This window comes from Martes martes (genome assembly GCF_963455335.1).
Source record: "Martes martes genome assembly, chromosome: 5".
Lineage (NCBI taxonomy): Eukaryota > Metazoa > Chordata > Mammalia > Carnivora > Mustelidae > Martes > Martes martes.
In genome coordinates, this window is record NC_137892.1 from 117,435,547 (window position 1) to 117,459,245 (window position 23,699).

The 23,699-nt window shown below is 39.8% G+C and overlaps 1 protein-coding gene across 1 annotated transcript in view; it reads right to left on the minus strand.

The window, feature by feature from the left end:
* The window catches only part of LOC308343878 (uncharacterized protein), a 391,106-nt gene that overhangs the window by 69,122 nt on the left and 298,285 nt on the right, over positions 1-23,699 (minus strand). The window contains exon 3 of the mRNA XM_080805090.1: positions 17,989-18,024. The gene's annotated coding sequence lies outside the window, so the exon portion shown is untranslated. The remainder of the gene's footprint in view (positions 1-17,988; positions 18,025-23,699) is intronic.

A 23,699-nucleotide genomic window follows, 5' to 3' on the forward strand; every position in this document is an offset into this window, starting at 1 on the left:
AAAAAGAAACAAACAAACAACTAAGTATCCCCAGTAAACCAGAAGGCTACAAAGAATAAAGCCAGATAAAATGGCTAGCAAGACACTAAAATGTCCTCTTCCAAAATCTAAATCGAACATGTTTGCATTTGCAATGGAGCGCCTGTAAACCCAAAGACAGGCAGCTCACAGACCACCGACAGCACAAAAACAGTGCCTGTCAGGGCACAAACATGAAAACCAGCTCTCCACCAGAAGGTCTGAGGCTTACAGGAATTAAAAGGCCTGGGTCCCTGGCTCTTGGAGACGGCGAGACAAGGCAGAAACATATGCCTGCCCGCCTGGCAACAGCTCTCCCTGGCCTGGAATGAGCGTGTCTACACCGTCCAAGGGAAGCTGGCAGCCTCAGTGGCCTCGGGTGGAGAGAAGCCGTCACCAGCCAGCACCAGCACGGGGCTTCCCTACAGGCAGCTCTTGCTGAAACAAAGAGGGACGAAGGGAAGAACTGTGGATGTCCAGCCTCCAGGCTCAGATCTAAAATCAAGAGCAGCGCTGCGCTAATGGAAGGCCGGATCTGCTCCAAAACCTTGACACTGCGTCTGGGATGCAATCTGAGTAATTTCCTGATGACTCTTCTCTGCATAATGGATTTGAGTTATAAAGGAATTTATGCCCTCAGGACCAAATTACCCAGATAATTGAAGATACAGTGGGGGGGAGGAGGGGAAGTAGAAGGAGCGAGAAAGGCCTCAATTACACGGGTTTCTCCTTCACTCTGAATGAGTTCAACATTTGAATTCACCACGGTGTTTAATTTTTAAAGTCACTTTACATCCACAAACGGACCTGTGAGGAGGACAATGAAATCGCTTCAAGCCCTAACTTAACGTAGGCTTGAAGATTTTGCAGCCTGGACCTACCACCCTCCCACCGCCCCAGTCCTCCAGGATGAGATTCCACTTCCCAGTTTAAGCCTCACAATCACAACTAAATCAAGGACACTGCATTAAGGGTAGAGCGGCTTAATATTAAAATAAGGTCCACTAAAACCTGTAGGTAGCCAGGCTGGCTTTGGGAACTCCCACACATCCCCTAGTCACAGCTAAGAGTTTGATGGGGTTTTTAAAGATAGAATGGTTTGAATTCCTCAGACCCGAACACCTACTCTGCTCCTGTTCCTTTTTGCAGTATTTCTCATACTTAGAGAATTACTTGCAGAATTGTAAGCACAAAATCACTAACTGCCTTGTATGAGCACATTAAGGGATCTTCAAAGGGATTTTCAAATTCTGTCACTTCTGTGTTGACTTGACACCCAAGCCCAAGAAAACTGTATCCCCAGAACATTGCTTTTAGGCCTACCTTTGGGATTAGCGACTATAAGGCAAATGCAAAATCTTGTTCCATTCCACACTCAGTGAAAGAAATTTTGAAACGTCAGTGTCTAAGGGCACCTAGGTGGCTCAGTGGGTTAAAGCCTCTGCCTTCAGCTCAGGTCATGATCCCAGCGTCCTGGGATCGAGCCCCGCATTGGGCTCTCTGCTCAGTCGGGAACCTGCTTCCCCCGCTCTCTCTCTGCCTGCCTCTCTGCCTACTTGTGATCTCTATCTGTCAAATAAATAAATAAAATCTTTGGGGGAAAAAAAAAAGAAATGTCAGTGTCTAAAAAAAATCACATAAGAGACCCCTAATCCACATGCTCTCCACCATCTAGGTTCCCTTCATTGCCATAGAAGGTGGGAAAAGGGACACAAAGAAGCTACTTTTTCAAAGTTTCCCATGATTTAGTCCAGATTTATTGAGAGACTGAGGAATCTTCATTGTGGGGGTACACTATATTTTATCTATTGACAGAGTCTCATTTTGTCACTATTTAGAGAACTGGATAGACGAATGAATAAAAGTCAAAGGCTCTGAAATATCACTGGAGTCTTGAAGCCCCAGAATCAGGGCCATAACAGATGGTGGCATACATAAGTAAACTTGGTAAATTATGTATAGAATTTATAAGGCACACAACACTGGCCAGCTCAAGTAAAGTCTGCCACGAAGCGCCAAAGGGCTTGGGAGTCGGGGAAGGATAAAGGGTGGTGAGTAGTCTGTAACAGGTGTTAAACCACTTATTCAAGCACTCCCACAAATGGCCTAAAAGATTTTCCCAGCATCCCCCTGCTCTCTATGAGTCACTGTGGGAATAGCAGTGAGGTTCGGAGTTGAGTTATAACCATTCAGTGAAGCATTTCCCTCCAGACTGTACAAAGGAAAGGGGCTATGTTAGTAAATTTATTGACTATTTCATTAGATCAATATGGAATATGATTTAAAAGGCTCTGCTCAGGCTCTTTAAATCTATTTAATCAAACCAATTAATAAAAAAGTAAGAAGTTGAAGCATATCCTGTAAGGTGCATCATAAATATATTCCCTTACTTGGGCTTTTGATCTCACCCAGGTAATTAACAGCTTTAGTTAAGTTCAGTCATTCCTTCATGCCTGGCTATGATCATAAAAACCCCCAGGCTATGTGTAGCTCTTGGATTTATTATGTTTTTCTTACTGCAAGAATGTCTCTCTCATTCCGTTTTCTCCCCTCCTTGAGAAAGTTTATGTAGCCATTGCTTTTGCAGCTGTCATAAAGGCTACACTGGCTGGTGAGCTCTGTGCTCCAGAGGCTGCGTGCACTCAGCTGTCGGTATCCAGTTCGGTAGCTTCTTCACTCTCACCCAACTATGCCACACTAACTCCTCTCTAGGAGTGGGGAAATAAAAACACCCTGAAGGACTGACTTCCAAGGTTCTTCTCTCCCATTGCCTATTTATTCTCAGCTACTTTTCATGAGGGAAATGGCCTCTCCTTGTTACACAGCATATGGTTCTTATGATGGGATTTGGAGCAGCCACTTTCCCTGTAACTACTGAGGAAGTACCAATCGTATCAGCTGTTCAAAGACCCCACTCTCCTCAAACTTCCTTCAAGTCCTCTACCAGTTCCCTAGGTCTATCTTCCTAGCTACAAAGCTTTGAGATGCCTAGTCAAGCCAACATATCACCTAAAGCTGGGAGGGAAAGTTCAGTGTCCTTCCAATGACAGTCAGTGTTAGCCTGGGTCTATGAGGCTGAGCTTGTAGCTTCATTCTGCTTTACAAACAAAGAAATCTCAGTTTGGAAAGGCAGCAAATGTTTCCCTCTACACTCTCCTCTATCTCCATTTGAGGAGAAGCCTGGTAAATATAATTACCCAGGTAACTGCTCCAGGGTCCCTCCATAGCTGAAAGCAGAGTCTAAAAAAAAATACGGTAGTTAGCTATCAAATCCAAACTATGTGTCAACAGTTGAACTTCTTAAATAAGTCACAATCCTTTGTGCAAAAAGTGGGGGAGATAAGACTCTCTCTTGATATGACCAGTTTTCCATGGGCAATCAACTTTCGTTTCCATGCCCTGGAAAGGCAGGAAGACTCACAAAAATTCGACTGAGGGTCTTAAATCAGAGCAATTGCTTTCTCAGTTTACGATCAATAGCAGCCTATTTTATTCTGCCTCCTTCTACTTACTTTAGCCCAATTCAGTAAGTATTTACTAAACCTCCACCACTCTAGACACGGTCAGAAAAGGCACAAAAGAAATACAAAACACATAGTGAGCACAAGGATTTCATAATCTGTGTAGGAGATAAAAGCAGGCAGACATGAAATGGTCATGTTTAAGACCATCTTCCCCTTAGCCAGCCCTACAAATACCTGTTTCCACAAACTCTTGACCATCATTCATTCAACATTTATTGAGCATCTACTCTGCACTATACATAAGGCTACAAATGGTGTGTGGACTGTGTGTGATAAAAAGATAAGTGAGCAATTATTAGTCTCTATGGGTTTACTGTGGAATAAAGGAGAATGAAGATGTTTACAAATAATGTCACGGCTCTTCACATCAAGGAATTTATATTAATAAAACTCAAAAGAGTTTAATTCAGATACTCATATAATTTTAACACAGTCTAAACTAGCAACTCTATCGTACACTGAAACCCCACCAATTTGTTCAAAAATAGGTAAAGGTCCCTTTGATTTAAGTAGATATCTGATTTAGAGAACATATTTAATAAAGCAATATTTTTAAAACTTAAGGTAATTCAAATTAGAATTGACAGAATATGTAGCAGAGGGCATACTTGAATAAGTACCTAAAAATAATATATGATTTCTATGCCAGTTGCTTATAAGCAGGGTTTAGAAGACACATGAGGGGAGCTGCAAACTATACTGAGTTGTTCAAGCATTGCAGTTCTATTATACCAGTGCCTTAAAGAGCAAATTTCTTCAAAGAAATCTTCCTTCTTAGACTAACATTAGTATAAGAAGAAACATCCTCTTCTAATAACATGATAAATTTTAGCTCAACCCCTCTGTAAATAATCACTTACAGAAAGAATAGTCATTATTATTCCTAGAACTTTTTGAGGTCTTGTGAAATGTCAAATACTAGGCTAAATGCTACGAGCGCATAATCTCACTGATCGTCACAACAACGCTCCAAGGAAGGTTGTCTCATTAGTTCGATTTTACAGATGAAAACATTGAAGCCAAAGGTCCCATAGCTAGTGAAGACTGTCTGAGTTCAGAGCTCCTCCTTTTAAATGAATCCAAAATCAATGGAGTTGTGTCGCTCATATGCAGTTCAGGGTTAAAAGAAGTAAGTAGGTTGGCAAAAGTCCCAAAAATATCCACAAGCACAGAGGGAACAAATGTGATTTTTTTTTTTTCTCTACCAATTTCCTTTCAACCTCCTGATTTCTAGGGGGACCATTTTTGCCCTGCGCCTCCTGTTCTTTCACCTGCTCTCCAATCAAAGATGCTCAAGTGGCCAAATCCATTTAAAATATTTAAAAAAAAAAAATGTTCCTTCTTCTTGCTTCAGGTGCTTGTCTGTATGAGGCGACTCAGGGACGCCTGGCGAAATGGGAGCCTGGAGAATAGTATAGAATTCCCATCACTAAAATTAAATTATTAATTTTTTATCAATTAATTGGATGAGGATTGGTGGGAAAGAACAGGCCCTCAGCTCAGCAGAGCTCTACTGGGTGCCAGATAAAACAAGAAATCTGCCTGGGTGAAATGGGTAAGAGGGGAGGAAAAGCCACAATAGTAATAAACGTGAGAATACCCTAGTTTCAGGAGAGGGAGAGCACACCAGCTCCCAGGAGGAGAAACACAGAATCACTAAGATTTCTCCAAGGGGGCTTTGACGGAATCAGCCCTTCAGGCCTTGTGAAAGAGATGCTAGTCTTTGCCCGGGAGTTGATTTTCTTAATTCTCTCCCATACTGAGGAAGATCAAATCCCAGAGAAGAGAGGTTTCGAGCCTCCCTTTGAACAGATGGAAACTGTTCTTACTCAAAAGACTGTTTAAAAAAAATTAAAATAGTTCATTTTCTGGGTATATAAATAAATCACTCATTATAAAAAATATCAACCTATTAAGAACACACATTTTTAAAAATGTCTTTTTTTTCCACTTGAAATTCTATTACCCCAAGATAACCATTGTTAACACTACAGGAAGCATTATTCCATTCATCTTTTTTTTGCTTATAGGGAAGTAGTGGAAAGCTACAAAAATCCAGTGATTAGTTTGCTGACAAATATTTACTGAATATGTATTATGTGCCAACAATCATAATTATACATGTTATTCTTTAACCTTTTTTAATTCAATAATATGATGCGAAATTCTTTTCATATCTACGGAGGTCTCTATAATTACATAATTATTTTGAATCATTTCATCACATTTGACCATAATTTCAGTGACAGGTCTTTAAGTGTTTTGCAACTTCTTGCTATCAAAAACAATCATGCAACAAGAAAGCGTTTAAGATTTCTTCGATTATGTCCTCCAGAGAAGTCACTTGGAATTCAAAACACCTTATATTTATGTAATAGTTCACTATTCAGTTGGTGTCATACGTATAGCATGATAATAAAAAGATTGGTTTCTGTAAAACTCACACCAGAACAGGTCTCATTCACAGTTACACTGCATAAATCCAGCTTTCCCTAATAAATTCGAGAGAGTAAAGATTTGACAGATGAGGAAATCACAAGATAATGTGTGTATGAGGGACAGAGATGGTAAGAGAGGCTTCAAGATAATTCTCTGAAACTAGAAAACAGGTATCTCAAAAACATCGATATGCATGTGCATATCGACCAGACCAATAGAAGATTCTAGTAGCCTCACTGATCCTTCTAGATAAAAAGTTCCCTGAGGATAGAGGTTTAATCTTACTCACCAGTGTATTTCCAGTACCTAGCTTGGGGCTTGGAATATGACAGGTATTCAATAAATAGTTCTAGATTGAATGAACAAACCACAAAACAGGTCTTCATGGACTGCTGCAAACCACAGACAACCTCCCTCCCACCGGCTGCCCCCTCCCCCCTCAGCAATGGAGACTCTGAAATGAAGCAAAGAAATCCATAGCTAGTAAATTATCTGTAGTTCTTATCCTACCATGAATTTCTCACTCTGAAGGAGCTGTGGATAGTAAGTCTCCCCCAAAGCCACAACAAATCCTTGAACTGGAAGACTTAGTTGAAGGAGCCTGTTAAAAAGTAAATGGAGGATTCTCCCACTGAGTGCTTTATTTTCCCCTTTCTGAAAATTTCCTTCCAACTGCTATTAGCAAATTCCATTCATCTCACCCATCTGTGCCCCTCCTCTTCTTCAACCTATAATATTACCTCACCCTTCGCCTCTTTGTCAGAAATCCGTCTTGTGTACTAATTCATATATACATACACTGTATATGTAAAGGAGCATTAGCAAGTGGGTGGTTCTTGAAAATCAGCCATTCATCATGCATATTGATCACTGGGGTAGTACGGTATGAATCAGAGAGCAGCAATCATTAAATCAAAGATTTATACTAGTAAAAGAGCACCAAAGCAATTCATCAATTCCATACCACCCTCAGTGATTAATTAGGTTCCAATCTGACAGCTTAGAAGCTAGTTCACAATTAAGGCTATTACAGTTAGAGGTAGGTTGCCTTTCTTTCTTTCTTTCTTTCTTTTTTTTTTTTCCTTCCCTTTAGGAAGAAAAAAAGGGGGAGGACACTAGCCTATTGGACTTATGGCATCCTGTACTTTTCCTTCTTAGTACTTATCAGAGTTTGTAAATATAGTATTGAGATTATATGTTTAAATTTTCTCTCTCTATTAGACCACAAGGTCTTCAAAGCCTTAGAGCCTCTAGCACAGGGCCTAGCACATGGTAGGTGCTCAATAAATATATGACAAACAAATGAATTTATTCACCAGATGCTTCTGATGCTTCAGCCCAAATATAGCACACTTACAATGGGTCTTCCAATGTTTTCCACTAGGTCTTGTCCTCTCAAAAGTTAAACAAAATATTTCTAGACTGGAAAACTATCCTGGAAAATTGCCCAGCATCAACTAAAGCCAAAAACACGCATTCGCATGACCTAGTAATTCCAAACCCAGGTATATACCCTATGGAAATGGAAACAAATGTTCACCAAAAGACACATCCAAGAATGTTTACAGAAGCACTGCAATTAATAAACCGAACTGGACAAAAAACTAGTTGTTCATCAACAGAAGAATGGGTAAATAAATTGTATATGGTCATACAATAAAAAACTACATAGCAATGAGTAAGAAGAAACCATAGTCTTATGCAACACGGATAACTCTCACAAACGTTATGTCGACAGAATGAAACCAGATGCAAGGAGCGTATGCTGTGTGAATCTACTTATATTGTGTTCAGAAATGTGCAAAACTGGTTTGTGGCATCAAAGTCAGAATAACAATTACCTTTGAAGGGTTAGTAACAGGAAGAGGGCACAAAGAAGGCTTCTGGGTGCTGGAAAAGTTCTGTTTCTTCTCTGGATGTTGGTTACACATGTGTGTTCACTTTGTTAGAATTCATTAAGCTATTTTCTGTTGTTTCATTTTGTGAAAATAAAGCTACATGGTTAGTGCTCTTTTCTGTATATATGTGGTAGTTCAAGTCAAAATGTATTTTAAAAAAGAATTAACCTGGTTTGTTTTCCTCTGTGTGACAGAAAAGTGGTAAACATCTTCGTATATATCCCAGCCCCAAATTCAAATTTTGCAAAGTATCCCTTAGTGAGGAGTCCAAAGAAGGAGGTTAGACTGCATATCCTTTCGAGTCCCTTTAAATCTACCATTAATCACCATTCTGTGATAACTTTTTTTTTTTTTTGGCTAATTGATATAGAATTCATTGCTCAGTCATTCTGGATTTCTTATGCTAATCTTGGCCACTCTCAGAAAAGTGAAATGATGCAATTAGAGATGACTGTCTCTCTAACTTATATTCATGAGTCTCCATCACCTTTTATAATGTCCACCAGCAACACTTGCAAAACAAGTAGGGGCTATATATTGAGAGGGTTTAGAAAAATTGTGTGTGATAAAGAAACACTGTGGGTTTAAGAAATTCAGAGATTCCTGATAATCCCTAGCATTCGATCAGAAAACCAAGATCTAGATTTATAATAATAAAGCCCTCCATTTTTTAAGGCTTCTTCTATACCAGGCACTACATTTATTTTTACATATTCTTCCAGTATATTATTTCATTTAATACTTAGAACATTCTATGAGATAGGTACAAATTCCCTCAACTGTAAATAGGGTGAATCATGTCCACTGTCGGAGGCTCAGATTCACACCTGCACCACTGGGAATAAAATGCCATGCTCATATAGTAGTAGTTACGAAAACAGGCTCTCAAAAAAAATAGCAGTGTTCAAATCCCAGCTAAGTAACTTACTAGGTGTGTACCCTTAGAAAAATATTTAACCTTTCTCTGCTTCAAGTTTCTCTTCTGCAAAACAGGATTACTAATAGTATCCGCCTTACAGGATTACTATTAGAAGTACATGACTATGCATATATGGCATTTAGAACTGTGCATGGCACATAGTAAGTCCTCAATCAATGGTAGATACCTATTAATGTTAATTATTTTCATAGTATTTTTTATATATCTACTCTTCATAAGTGCTATAAAATCAGCAAACATTACATATTCAATTTGTGTAATTTTTAGTAAAACAAAACTGCTACTAATAGTTCTTTACTGGTTTAGAATCTTTAGAATATAAAACATAGAAGATATAATTGTTATATCAAGCTCCAAACTTGTGAAAGCCAGGATCATGTCCGTCTTATACATTATTATATCCCTGAATCCAGTCACAGTGCCTGACACACACTAACCACTCAACAAGTATTTGATAAAGGTTTTATTAAATACTTTCCCAGTATATCTATCTAATCTCCCTACTTTGTATCCATTGAGAAGAGACCTGGTTATTTATAGACATTTTCTTTCAACATACAAATGGCTAACAGACACATGAAAAAAATGTTCATCATCATTAGCCATCAGGGAGATTCAAATCAAAACCACATTGAGATACCACATTACACCAGATAGAAGGGCAAAAATCAACAAGACAAGAAACAAGTGTTGGAGAGGATGTGGAGAAAGGGGAACCCTCTTACCCTGTTGGTGGGAATGCCAGTTGATGCAACCACTTTGGAAAACACTGCAGAGAATCCTTAAGAAATTAAAAATAGAGCTACCCTATGACCTGGCAATTGCACTACTGGGTATTTACCCCAAAGATACAGATGTAGTGAAAGGAAGGGCCATATGTATCCCAATGTTCATAGCAGTAATGGCCACAATTGCCAAACTGTGGAGGGAGCTGAGATGCCCTTCAACAGACTGGATAAAGAAAATGTGGTCCATATACACAATGGAGTATTGTGCCTCCATCAGAAAGGATGAATACCCAACTTTTGTATCAACATGGATGGAACTGGAGGAGATTATGCCGAGTGAAATAAGTCAAGCAGAGAAAGTCAATTATCATATGGTTTCACTTACTGTGGAGCATAAGGAATAACATGGAGGACATCAGGAGAAGGAAGGGAAAAGTGAATTGGGGGAAATCAGAGGGGGAGACAAACCATGAGAGACTGTGGACTCTGAGAAGCAAACTGAGGGTTTTAGAAGGGAGGGGGGTGAGGGGATGGGTGAGCCTGGTGGTGGGTATGGAGGAGGGCACGTATTGCATGGAGCACTGGGCATGGTGCATAAATCATGAATCTTGGAATGCTGAAGAAATAAAATAAAATTAAGAAAGAAAGAAAGAAGGGCACCTGGGTGGCTCAGTGGGTTAAAGCCTCTGTCTTCGGCTCAGGTCATGATCCCAGGGTCCTGGGATCATGACCTGCATCAGGCTCTCTGCTTAGCAGGGAGCCTGCTTCCTCCTCTCTCTCTGCCTGCCTCTCTGCCTGCTTGTGATCTCTGTCTGTCAAATAAATAAATAAATAAATAATCTTTTAAAAAAAAAGAAAGAAAGAAAGAGAAAGATAGGAAAGAAAAAAAATTTTCTTTCAACCATAATAACCACAGTTATTCCCTATTTTTTTAAAAAAGAACAATTTCATAAGATAAAAAAATTGTCTTTTCAAAAGGATTCACTGTGTGTTCTCAACACATCAAAATCTGACTTATTCTTACTTTTTTAAAATTTGCCCATTCTAACGTCAGATACAATAAAAACTTTCATTCTTAGAACATAAACTTCAAATGCATTTCCTTGTTCATTCATTCATTTGTTCATTACCAAGTGTTTATTAAGGACCTTGTATCTGTGTTCAGTGATCTCAGTTTTAAATTACAGAAACCTCGAACAGATTTATGGCACATAATGGGAGGTCTACAGGTAGTTGGGCAGGCTTTTTATTTGGTTTGATTCAGCAGCTCATTATGTCATCAAGGACTCGGATTCTTTCTGTCTGTCTACCCTGTCATCCTTGTGCTGGTTTCATTCATACTGTTAGCCTGATGACAATTGTTGCAGCCTGTGGCTGACCCTATTGATTATCTATCCAACAGTTACACACTCCCACTTCTTCCTTTCCAAAGAAGCCCCGCTTTGTTCAGGTATCAGACATCAGTGTACTTCATTAACTCCTCCTAAATCTGGTGGTTAATTATCTAAACCAATTATGGCCATTCCATTTGTCTTCCCACAATTGTTTGAAGAATGTGCATGTAACAAATCTTGGCAATATAAGGGGAAGTCAGCTTTGGCCCTTCTAATGTTTTCCAGACTCGTGTAAAGGGACACAAGTCAGGAACTTGCCCCATTTCCTGCCTCTAAACATTCTTGCCTCTCCTGTGTGAAATGATTCTTGGAGTTGCTATGACCATCTTGTCACCACAAAGAAAGTTACCAACACACATTACAGAAAGACGGAAGGAAACTTGTGCCCCTATTATTAGCCGACACTGGAACTGTCCTACCTCTGAACTTCATGTGTGACAAATTAGAAAATAAACCCATATTCTTTAAGCTGATTTTAGTTGGGTCTTCCAGAAAGTTATACAGCTCTGTGAGATATATATAGTTATCACTATACAAACACAGCTACTTCCAGAGTAAAGAAAAAGATAAACTTTCTGAGCTTTTCTCTTAAAATAGAAGAAAATTTACCCGGACACCTCAACCTCTCTCCCTCCTCGCCCACTTCCTCTCAATTCTGACTGGCCAGTATCAGGTCATACGCCCACTGTTGAACCAATCACAGGCTAGAGGAATTGGAATACCCTAAATCCAATCCGATCTACCCCTGGGATCTGAGACTGGGATCGGCTGTGTCTGAGGTAACTGGCTGTATTGGGGCGGGGGGGGGCGGGGGGGGGGTGGTGGTGGTGACTGCCTGAATGAAACGGAGTTCTGTTAGCAGGAAGAGGTTGGATATTAGGGACTCATTTGTTGTATCCTGTTTATTAATGTACACATGCTGTGTACTGGACTTGGGACTCATCAATGATAGGAAATGTTTAGCACAGCTCTACTTCAGTAATCAAATCAAAGTCTGTATCCTTCTTCAGGATCCTATTTTTGGAATCTCAAAATCTCTTACATCTAAGGCAAATCAGATCTCTAACTGGGCTGCTTGGGCTGAGTCCAAGTGTGGATTTTGCTAACAGAGATTTTTATCTGAAGTCAGGTCAAACTAGGCTTCTTTCTACCTCCCACTAATTTTGCAGAACTGCAGAAACAGTTCTTTTTTTTTTTTTTTTTTTTTTTTTTAAGATTTTATTTATTTGTCAGAGAGACAGGAGCAGCGAGAAAGGGAACACAAGCAGGAGGAGTGAGAGAGGGAGAAACAGGCTTCCCGCAGAGCCAGCAGCCTGATGTGGGGATCGATCCCAGGATGCTGGGACCATGACCTGAGCTGAAGGCAAATGCTTAACAACTGAGCCACCCAGGCACCCCTGCAGAAACAGTTCTTAAGCATATTAGCATAATAAGAAGTACTAACCTGCTTCTAGGCGCATTTCTAATACTCTCATTTCCAATTAAACTTTTCTAAACCTAAGTCATCAGACTTCCTGGAGCCTAGAAAATCATTCCTCAAATTGGAAAGAGCTTTTTTCCTTTGGAGGTAGTAAGGTATAGTGGTTAAGAGAGGTTTCAAATCCCTACTCTACCACTAACTAGGTGGTCCTTGAGCAAGTTGCTTAACCTCTCCATGCCTTAATTTCCTCAACCGTAAAATGTGAATGATAACCATAGTTCTTACCTCAGAGAGTTGTAGAAAGTATTGAAATAGTGCATGGAAAGTGCTAAGCACAGTACTTGGAAAACAAGATGTTATCTCAATAAGTATTAACTATTCATCGTGTTTCTCTCTTCATCTCTATCTTTCTTCACTCTTTCACTGAATTCTCACAGTTAGCACAACTAGTTGACTGACCATCTCTGACTGAGTTTTGTCAGTCAATTAAATAGCTCCAATTTCTTTTTTCCCATTTGGTTAGACAAATTCACTCTTTGGTATTATCCTTAGCTTGGCCAACTAAATGGGGAAAATTTATAACATTTATATGGTAATTATCTCTACCCTGAGTTTTCTGGGAGGTCGCAGGACTGCGCCTTTCTGGACCAGGCCTCTGTAGTGGAGGTGGCTTCCTTCTCTTTAGGCTGCCTTCCTGGCTTTCCGCCAGTTCATCTCCACAGCCTCAGAAAGCCTGAGCTCCGAGAGTGCCTTGGGGATTCAACTTCATTGACTCGCAAAATCAAAATATACAAATTCCCCTTTTAAACCATGATATATAACTGGGAGAATATTGCCTCTCCACTGCATTAGGGCCCACCCTATTACCTTATGGAATTACCCACAGTGGCAGAAATCCATTCACCTGATCCACTGACACCCTGGGGGCAGCTCAGATAGCATAAAGCCAATTGATAGATGTATATTTGATATATATTTTATGCCTGGAATTTATGTCTCCTGCATGTTTCATTTGCCATTCTGACTCACTTTATGCCACAGGAGAACTAGAGAAATTTCAAGAGGGGCTGAGAAAGAAACGGCACAGAAGAACAGTGTGGAAATCAAAATAGCGATTTTTCTTTCTGATCTAGGACCTTACAGCTGAGCATCCTGATCAGCTTTAAAGCAAAAAGGATGTATTCCCCCCACCCTCCCCTTCTCAGGAAGAGATTATGAGAAGAGCTGAACCTGGAAGAATGGAAAAACCCTTTTCCTGCGATCCAGTAGCTGAGCCAGGTCTCCACTACAAAGTGTGTGTACTGGGGGCAAGGTGCGAAGATATAAGGTATATGCATTTTGTTCTATATAGTTATCAAGCCCCCACTATGTATTTTAGCTCATTTCACTCTCAAGGTAGTCAAGACTGCTATTTTCAGAGCTATATTACTGATGTTTCAGGGAGGGGAAGGACCTGCCTAAGATCATAGCTTATGGCAAAGCTGGATCTTAGATCCAGCCTTCTACCTCCCTAATGTGAAGAAGAAGAAAAAAAAATTTTTTTTAGAGGGCTTCTTCATAAGCTCCTATATATATAGGGAAATAATTCACCATCCTGTGTACTACGCAAAGCCCTACTGTGTGTCCTATATTTTCCAACAGCTTAATTTTAGGAATTTATACCAATTTATAACAGCTTACACACACACACACACACACACACACACACACACACACACACACACATATTCAATCCTCATAACAACTCTATGAAAGTAATACAAAGGAATCTGACTCTGGGAACTGTGCTCTTAACCACTCTGTCAGCTCATGAATGGAGAAAGGAAGGCAACACCTAAAAGGTCTCCTATTGGCTCAATACCTGGTACATAAAAGACAGGGCCCAGGGAAAGACAAAAATCAACTGACCTAGTCCCTTTGATTAATTTCCTTTCTTCCGTTGGAGCTAAGCTGCTCCATTAGCCGTGGCTACGTAGGATGGCAACCATTCATTTTACCTCACCAGGTAACTATTGAAAACAAAGCTCTATGCCAGGCTGTGGTAATTCAGTGTGAACAAAATAGACATAGATAGCCCTCATCCTCACAGAGCTTACAGCCTACAGGGTAAAGGAGATAATAAGCTAGTAACAAGAAGGAAACCAGTGAGGCAGCTAGCCTTTTTTATAGCCTCTCCACTGAAAAAGAATGAAGAAGCCATGTATCTGGCCCAATCAATGCAGAAATCTCCTCTACGAAGGTCTCCTACAGATGGCCATGCAGCTTCTGCTAGAATCCTCAAATCCAGAAAGCTCCCTCTTCTAACAGCAGTGTAGTTCAGTTTAATCTACAAAGCTTTTCCAAATATTAAGTCTACATCTTCTGCCTTGTGATATCTCCCATTGTTTCAAATATGTCTTCTGCATCTCACAGAACAGTATCTATCCCTCTTCATCATGGCAGTCCTTCAACATGTTTGAGGACAGCCAACAAGTGGCCCTCAAGCTTCTTTCTTTTTAAGACTAAACTCCCCTCAAACGTTACTTTTAGGCCATGGCTTCCCAAACTCTTCTCTACAAGGTAGCATTCTGGGTTCTATCAAGTCTGCCAAAAACTAAAGTAAAAGCCTATAAAAAATACTTTAAATGTAGTCTGACCAATAGGCTAAAGTAGAACTATAACGTACTTTGACTAGGATTCTGTGCTCCAATTAATTATCGCATTTATAGTTTTAGTTTTAATACTGACCACAAAGAATTGGCTTATGTTGCACTCAGATAATCGCTCATGTTTTCAAAGAGAAAGGTATCAAAAATGGGTTTCCTTAAAGCTTTATTCAGACAACTGATTTTTTTTTTTTAAGGTATATGCAGGGCTTTACATCTCCTTCTGTTAAACTTAATCAGGTGAAACTTAGATGACAGTGTCAGTTATTGAATAACCAACTCTGTCTTAGCTTTACAAAAACGATTTTCATAAGAAATCTATTCAGGGGGTGCCTAGGTGGCTCAGTCCGTTAAGCCTTTGCCTTTGGATCAGGTCATGATCCTGGGGTCCTGGGATCAAGCCCTGCATTGGGCTCCTTGCTCAGTGGGGAGTCTGCTTGTCTCTCTCCCTCTGCTGCTCCCCCTGATTGTGCTCTCTGTCAAATAAATAAATAAAATCTTAAAAAAAAAAAAAAAAGAAATCTATTCAGACTAAGCACTTGATAAGCTGAATAGTCTTTTCTGAAGACCTCAGAGTTGTGGAGAAAGATCCCATTGTATGATATTTCATATGAAAAATATTTTCTCTGAAAATTTTTACTGTCCTCACCATCAGCTCTAAGGCCTTTGTTTCAGCTTCCCTCTCACAGATCACAGCCTTTCTAACTACTGTCCACCTGCCCCTTCTCCATCATCCCAACTCTGATCAATTCCTCTCTCGTCTATTATGAAAACAATCCAGTTCATCCCAAGCTCCACCCAAAATATTATCTCAACATACACCGAAAATAAAGTTAAATTTAAAGTTTCCCTTTATGTAATAGGCCTACTCTCCTTAGAAGTAAATGCATGTAGATAGATGGTAATCAGTATTCAGAAAATGTTTATTGAGCACATAATATGGGCTAGGCACTGAGCTCCTTGAAAGATGCAATATCAGTCATAATCCTGGACTTCATGGCATTTACCACCTAATCGGAGAAGATAGATGGCAATCAGCTAAATATACAGTCCATGTAAATTATAAGCATAACAAGCTCTGTGAAGAAAAGATAACTCCAGATAACTGAAGGATTTGATATAATCAGAGGGTCAGGAAGGGATTCTTTTACGAAGTGGTGAATGAGTTGAGACTGAGGAGAGGGATTAATAAGACTCTTCATTGTCACTTATTTACAATGCTGAAAACTAGAAGCAACATAAGTGTCTATATAAAGGAACCATCGTGACATTAATTTGTGCCATATCCATGTGATAGACTATTAGAAATCCATTAAGAATTAAACTTTTGACAAGTAAAATATCACAAATAGAAAATATGCAAACCAACCTAACTTTAAAAATATTAATGTAAAGTCCTAAATAAAATGTTAACAATGAGAGTAATGGCAGTACATTAGGCATATTGATTCACTCCAGGAATTCAAAAGTATTTTTTAATCTTAGAAAATCCATTAATGAAATTAATCATATAAATAGGTCAAAGGAGAACACTATGATTACCAAGAAAACTGCCAAAAGCATTTGATAAAATTTAAATCCATCTCCAAGTTAAAAAAAAAAAAACACTTACTTTTTGAAAAAGACACACATATCCCCCCAAATTAAGAATCATAAAAAAAAAAGAAGAGGAATCCTACTAACTAGTGAAACACTAGAAGGATCCCCATTAAAGCCAGCAATATGACAGAGGGGTGGGAGGGGCATTCTTTTTTTTTTTTTAAAGTATAGTTAACACACAATTTTATATTAGTTTCAGGTGTACAATATGGTGATTTGACGAGTCTATATGTTATGCTTATGCTTACCACAAGTGTAGCTGCCATCTGTCTCTGCACAACAGTATTATAATACCATTCACATACTCCCTATGCTGTACCTTTTATCCCTGTGACCTATTCATTGCATAATGACACCTGTATCTTCCACTCCACTTCACCCATTTGGCCCATCCCCCACTCATGGGGACATTCTTTTATATTTGTTATTTAATATTGTTCTAAAAGTGCCAGCCAGTACATTTAAAATCCACAAAATAAGAGATACAATTATTGGAAGAATGAATGTACAATTTGCCATTATGTGCATAGGTGATATCATACTTAGAAAACACAAAAGAATAAACAAAACAGTAGAAACAAGAAAAACATTAATAAAGTGGTCATTTGTAAAAGAAATACACAAAAATCAATTCTGTTCTTACAAACAAACTAAAACCTATAGTAACTTCAAAGTTTTGATTCTAAAAAAATAAAAGATGGACAAATGATACAGACAGAACAGAACAGAGGCTCAAATATGCATGAAAATTTAATATGTGATAAAGAAAACATTATAGTGATCATTTTTAAGAACTACATATGTTGAATCTATAAAACATGGGCACCTGGGTGGCTCAGTGGGTTAAGCCTCTGCCTTCAGCTCAGGTCATGATCTCAGGGTCCTGGGTCAAGCCCCGCATGGGGCTCTCTGCTCAGCAGGGAGCCTGCTTCCCCCCCAATCCCCTGTCTGCCTCTCTGCCTACTTGTGATCTCTGTCAAATAAATAAATAAAATATTTTTTTTAAATCTATAAAACACAACTAAAGCATCTGTAGTAAAGATGAAGGAATAAAAATGCATTAAACAACCAAATCAAAAGTTTGAAAAAGAACAAAATAAACCAAAACAAAGCAGAAGGTAGAAAACTAATAGCAAAACCTAATGTTTAGAAAAGAGAAAAAGGTAAAACTAATAAACAAATTAAAAAGCTGGTGTTTCAAGAAATCAATAAACCACTAGCTCAGTTAGTCGAGAAGAAGAAATGGGAGAAAGTGCAAGTATACAAAGTAAGAAACAGTAAAAAGCAAACAAAACTAAAAACATCATTAGAAAATACTTTGAATTCTGTGCAATAAACTTGAAAACCTAAATAAATGTATAATTTTAAGAAAATGCAACTCACCAAAGTGATCCCAGTAGACAAAAGTTGAACAATTTCCTAGAAGAAAAAAAGAAATTATCAAAGACCTACCACAAAACAAAACAAGAAAACAAAGCAGCAAACAAAGCAACTGGCCTAAATAATTTCATACAGAAACTGGACCTTCAAATAAAACATAATATAAAAATAAGATAAAAAATAAAATGAATAAAATGAAATAAAATATAAAATAAAAAATAAAAGCACACTCCCTCTGGCAAAGAGGACAAAAGTAGCTATGGCAGAATACACTGTATGCAGGTGATGTCCCAGGTGGGGCTAGGGGATCTGAGCAGGTTATGGGTGTCTGCTGCATTAGGGAACACACTCTAATTGCAAAATGTCAATATCAATAAAAATATCAAGGAGCCCACAGGCTACTTGCACAATGTGAAGGAAAAGGAAAAACACACCTTTACATTGCCTAAATCTGCCTTGGTAATTTCCAATGCAGCATCTAATTTAACCCTCCACACCACCACCCAAGAGATAGGTAGACTCATCTCTATTTCAGAGATAAAAATCTGAGGGGCAGAGATGTTTAGTAGTTTACTCAGAGTAAAGAGGTTGGGTTTATATCCAGGGGCGCCGGGGTGGCAAACTACTTTAGTTATAGGTCACTCTCCTCCCTCTATCCTGCTATCTTTCTAAGGAAAGCTAGGAAGCTTTCGTTATCAGGGATCTCCACTGCCAAACCCAAAAGGAAGCCAGAGGGCAGGGGAGCAGTGGATGGGATCCTTATCTGTCAGCCTTCCAGGTACTGAACAGGGTGCAGAAGTGTGAGGTACACACCTAGAGGGGCTAATGCAGGATAACAGGCATATCCCACTTCTTAACTGTAAGACCAGGACAATGAAGAGCTCCTGCCACAGGAGCTGTTCAAGGCTTGACAGGATATTGCATGTAAACATCTCAGCACCTTCTTGGCACTGATCAAACTCTCAACAAACGTTAGCCATGTGAAAGATCGTCATTAGCTTGCATTGGTTAAATGCTCTGAATCAATTAGACTTCATTTTTTAGTCAAAAGTTTGGCTTTGATAGTTTAAGAACAAAAAGCCACAAAGAAATGACACAGCTGGCTCCATCCATCAATATCCAGTGAAAAAAAACAGTTAAATATCATAAACAAACCAACACCTGGGCAGAGAATGCTGATAAAATGAGCAACACTGATTTCCCCTCCAAACAACACTTTAAGTCCATTTTTAACAGTGGTGCCAATGAGGAACATTCTTATTAAGGGAATATCTTTTTGAGCTGTGGCTCACTGTAAGAATATTCTCTTTGTCCCATCTTGTAAATGGTAAAGTTCATACTTAATAATTTTGGTCATGAATGACCACCTAAATATGTCAGGAATAATTTCGCATCTCTGACCCTCAGAGCCGAAAATATAGATGAATGTAATTAACCTACTTCCAAAATTGGAAAAAAAAAAAAAATCTGCTCTATTCTCTCCTGACTTGGGAACATATGGTGTCAGATTACATGGTTGGCACCTGGCTGACTGCTGGGTCCATGTGTCGCATTCTAACACAAACAGGCAGAGGCACAAAGCCTGCCCAGAAGAGTCGCCAGCCAAATCCAAAATGGGCAGCTCAAGCCACAAGCTCAGCCAGAAACTGCTATTAACATCCTGGTGGAGGAAACAGAGCTCTCAGCACCATCCTCTGAGCCCAGTTCCCCCTCTTGCCCCACGACCTCCTTCCATAAACATCTTGAGAAGGATCCATGAGGTTGGTTTCTCCGTTGATGTACATCGTCAACACTCCTGGCTCTATTTATCAGGGAGAAATTGAATTGGCCTCAACTCATTTTGGGGGATGGCTCTCTTCAGTTAAGGCATTTTGAAGCAAGTAGATCCAACGAAATGCTTTCCATACCAATTAAAGGTATGCTTGTCATTCTCCCCACCCAAGTTCCTAACTCCTGGCTTGTTTATACTGAGTGAAGGACATTCACCCCTAGCCTAGTGCAGAGAAAGCAAAGGGAGTGTCAGTGGCTTCCTGGCTTCACTTTTCTGTTCTCTCCCCATCTTCCTGTAGGCCCAGTCTCTGTCTCTGTAAATCAGTTCAAACTGCTGATACACCGTGAGACTGAATATACTCCTTCACACTCCGGTTCCCCAAATTGCCGTTACAATACCGAAATGTTGAATTGTATTATTCTTTCCTGCTTGTGATTATTTTATTCCTGCTTTTTACTTCTTTTTCTGAAATGTGCCCACTGTTTCAAACTGAATCGTGGATAAAGAGGGTTTAGCTCATGTCTGCTGTGGGAATTAAGAAACCGCAAGGAACCAGGTGGAGTGCTATGGTTAGAATGAGAAGCAGCCTAAGGCAAGAGACCAAGGGTGGCAGATGTGTGACTTTTTTGACTCACCTGAAGCAATCCCTTACAACAGACTGGGAGGTAGAAGACATAAGTGACAAGGAGGAAAGGTCACTGGTGGGATTAAAAACTGGGTCTTTTCTACAAGCTAGAAGGATCTCTAAGACCAAAGAGAAAAGATCATCCACATGCACTAGCAAGAAATTCAACTCTCCTACCCGCTTATCGGTACACATTTTTTGGCCAGAACAAGATAGTGGTATGGGAAAGTGTCCTCTTCTTTCCATAACCCTGTCTTGGTGGTTGTGGTACATATCTGCTGTTCTTGTAGGCCCAGAGTCTGTCTCCCATTTCTTTTGTTAATAATATTCTCATTTCCTCAATGGAAGGCTCCTTTCCTGCTCTAAGTGATTATTATGGGGCTGCCAATCTAAACACCTTGTCCCTACCCTACTTGTCCCTTTCATCGCCACTGGCCACACAGATAGGCATTTGACCTACACGAGACATCTTATTTTGCTGGTGTAAGTGAATTAATTCCAAGAAGTAGGCATGTAACCCAAGCCAGGTTAATGAAAAACTTCTCTGAAATTTACATAAAACTGGAGTCTTGGGGAGAAGCATTCTTTTTGCTATGGAGTCATCAAGCTGGGAACGTGTAAAACTGGAGCTGCCTGTGTCACGTTCCCCACTACATTGAGGAAACAACTACATAGTCTGTATGAAAAGGTTGAGAGATGGGGGGCGCCTGGGTGGCTCAGTGGGTTAAGCCTCTGCCTTCAGCTCAGGTCATGATCTCAGGGTCCTGGGATCCAGCCCCTCATTGGGCTCTCTGCTCAGCGGGGAGCCTGCTTCTTCCTCTCTCTCTTTCTCTGCCTGCCTCTCTGCCTACGTGTGATCTCTGTCTGTCAAATAAATAAATAAAATCTTTAAAAAAAAGAAAGAAAAGGTTGATAGATGGGAAAGATGTGGAGGAGAGAGAGTCAGATGGGGTAGAGAGAAAATGAGCTGGAGGAGACATGAGAGAAAGACAGGTGGGAGAGAGGTTGGGGAGAAGACATGAGAGGAGAGAGATGGGGGGGAGACAAAAATGGGAGATGGAGATATGGGTAGAAATGGGGTGAAAGAAAGATGGAGGGGAGAAAATGGAGAGAGCACAACAGGGGAGAATGAGTGGGAAGAGAGAGAAATGGAGAAGAGAAATGAAATATAGAGTGACGCAGGGAGAAAGAGAAAGATGGGGAGAGAGGGGTGAAGGGAAAGAGATAAATTAGAGAGGAAAGTAAAAATGGGCAATGAGGAAAAAAAAAAACAAAACAGGGAGAGGAAGATGTGAAAAGAGAGATGGGAAGGGGGGAGGGAGAAAAGACAGAAACCTGATGACGTCTCTTAAAGTCCTACTTCCAGGCCACCCTTGAGGCCACCTGCATCCTCGTGTATCCTCATGTACAACCAGGTTTGAGTTACAGCCTATCTTAGTTGCAACCAAGAATGATAACCATTCTCATGCCCTTAACCAAATCCAATCTTGTTTCAAACTTAGCTCTTAATGGCTGTGTCCTAGAACCCAAAGATGAAGCAGAGGTTTCACGGATCACCTCAAAACATAATCACTCTTAGAATCTACCCAGCTGATTTTCACACTTCAAATAAGTGGAGAAAATATAAGTTGCTTTTCCCTGCCTTCAGAGAGCATGTAAAGATCTTCATTTTTCCCTTTCTACTCCCCAATTGGGATCTGGCTATCAGAAACCAATCTTCCATCAAAAATACAAAAGAAACTACTTGGAGGTTAAAAGCATTTAGGGGAAAACCATGTTGTACATCGTACCAAAATTTAATATGACTTTATGCAAAATAGTAATGTGTCTGGTAATACAAAGATCCTGCTAAAGTAGGTTAATAACAATCCAATATTATTCTCCTTAAAAAAAAATGAAAATGTATGTCAAAAAAAGAGGCCTAAAGTAGCTGAATCTTGTACCCATTGATGGAGCTGATTTACATAGATAGCATTTAACATTCCATCATCATTATCCTATCAGTCTCCTGTCTAATGTGCAAGCCTAAAGACATTCAACGTGCTTAGAGGTTAAAAAAAAAAACAACAAAAAATCTATATCCACAAGCCAAAATGGTGGTAAGTGACAAAAAAAAAAAAAAGGAAAAAAAAATTTAGGCAGACAGATGAATATCAACTGGGATGAGAAAAAGACTGTCTCCCTGCTCCCTTCTGTTCCAATATAGTAACCTAAAAGACTGAATAAAAGAAAACGAAATATTTAAGAGTAAAATGTGGTTATCAAATGGAGAGAAGGGGAAAAAAAGGAAGCATTATGATAATGTCGAGTCTGCGTCTGCTAGAGGAAGCGGCTTTGAGTGTGTGCACCTTGACTTAAAGGGAAAGCAAATGTAAATGAAACACTGTTCCTCCTTTAGAGTCCAGTGTGTGAATATTTTCAAATGTTTTTTCTTTTAAAATGTTAAGTGAATTTCATTCCGGTGAGAAGAACCAGAGAAAAGAGAGGCTCTGGGGAGACTTGCTTGTCCATCTGTGTAGAGTGTGGAGAGGGGAAGCAGAGGGTTACATGTGTGTACATCTTCCTCATGTTGAGAGCTCCTTCTTGGCCACGTACTTGACTGTGGCCTTGCAAATCCAATGACCTGGCCTCTTTAGTCCCTCTGCCAGCATATCCAAGAAGGCCAGAGGGATTAGAGGCAAAACAGAGCCTGGGGTGTTGTAAAGCCATTGACCTCTGTTACCCTAACCACTACATAGTTCTGAACATATTTAGACTAGCCCAGAAGAGCCATAGTTACGTCCGATGTGTGTAGCTGGGTGAGTGTGGGGAGGTACACTTTAAATCAGCTGAAAGAGAGGTATGTGGAGGCAGAGAGAGAAGAAAAGGAGAAACAATGGAGCATGAGAAGAAAGAACAGGGAAGTAGGACCAGGGAGAAAAGGCAACAGTGAAAGAGACGATTATAAAGAGGTGGAGAAAAGATTAGTCAAGGGAAATGAAAATTTTCTTAGGCTCCATTCATCTGGTTCCTTACCCAGAGCACCTAAACTAAGGCTCAGCCTTTCAATAGTTGCTCCAAATCGATGCTACAAGTCCCCATCCCCTTGCCCCTGGGCAGCCATCACTAACACTGCTCTTCCCTACCATGCTCGAGTACACATTGGAATCCTTTCTAACACAACATTCCAGTCGCTGCTATTAAAGAGGACTATGGCCCTGATAGATAAATGCCATCCCTAGAGCTTTTCTTCAGCCTTAAATCCAGACTGTGTGCCCTCTAGCAACTGTCCACTCAACAGCAGGCCACACCTGGGATTGCTCCTAACAATGTTGAATC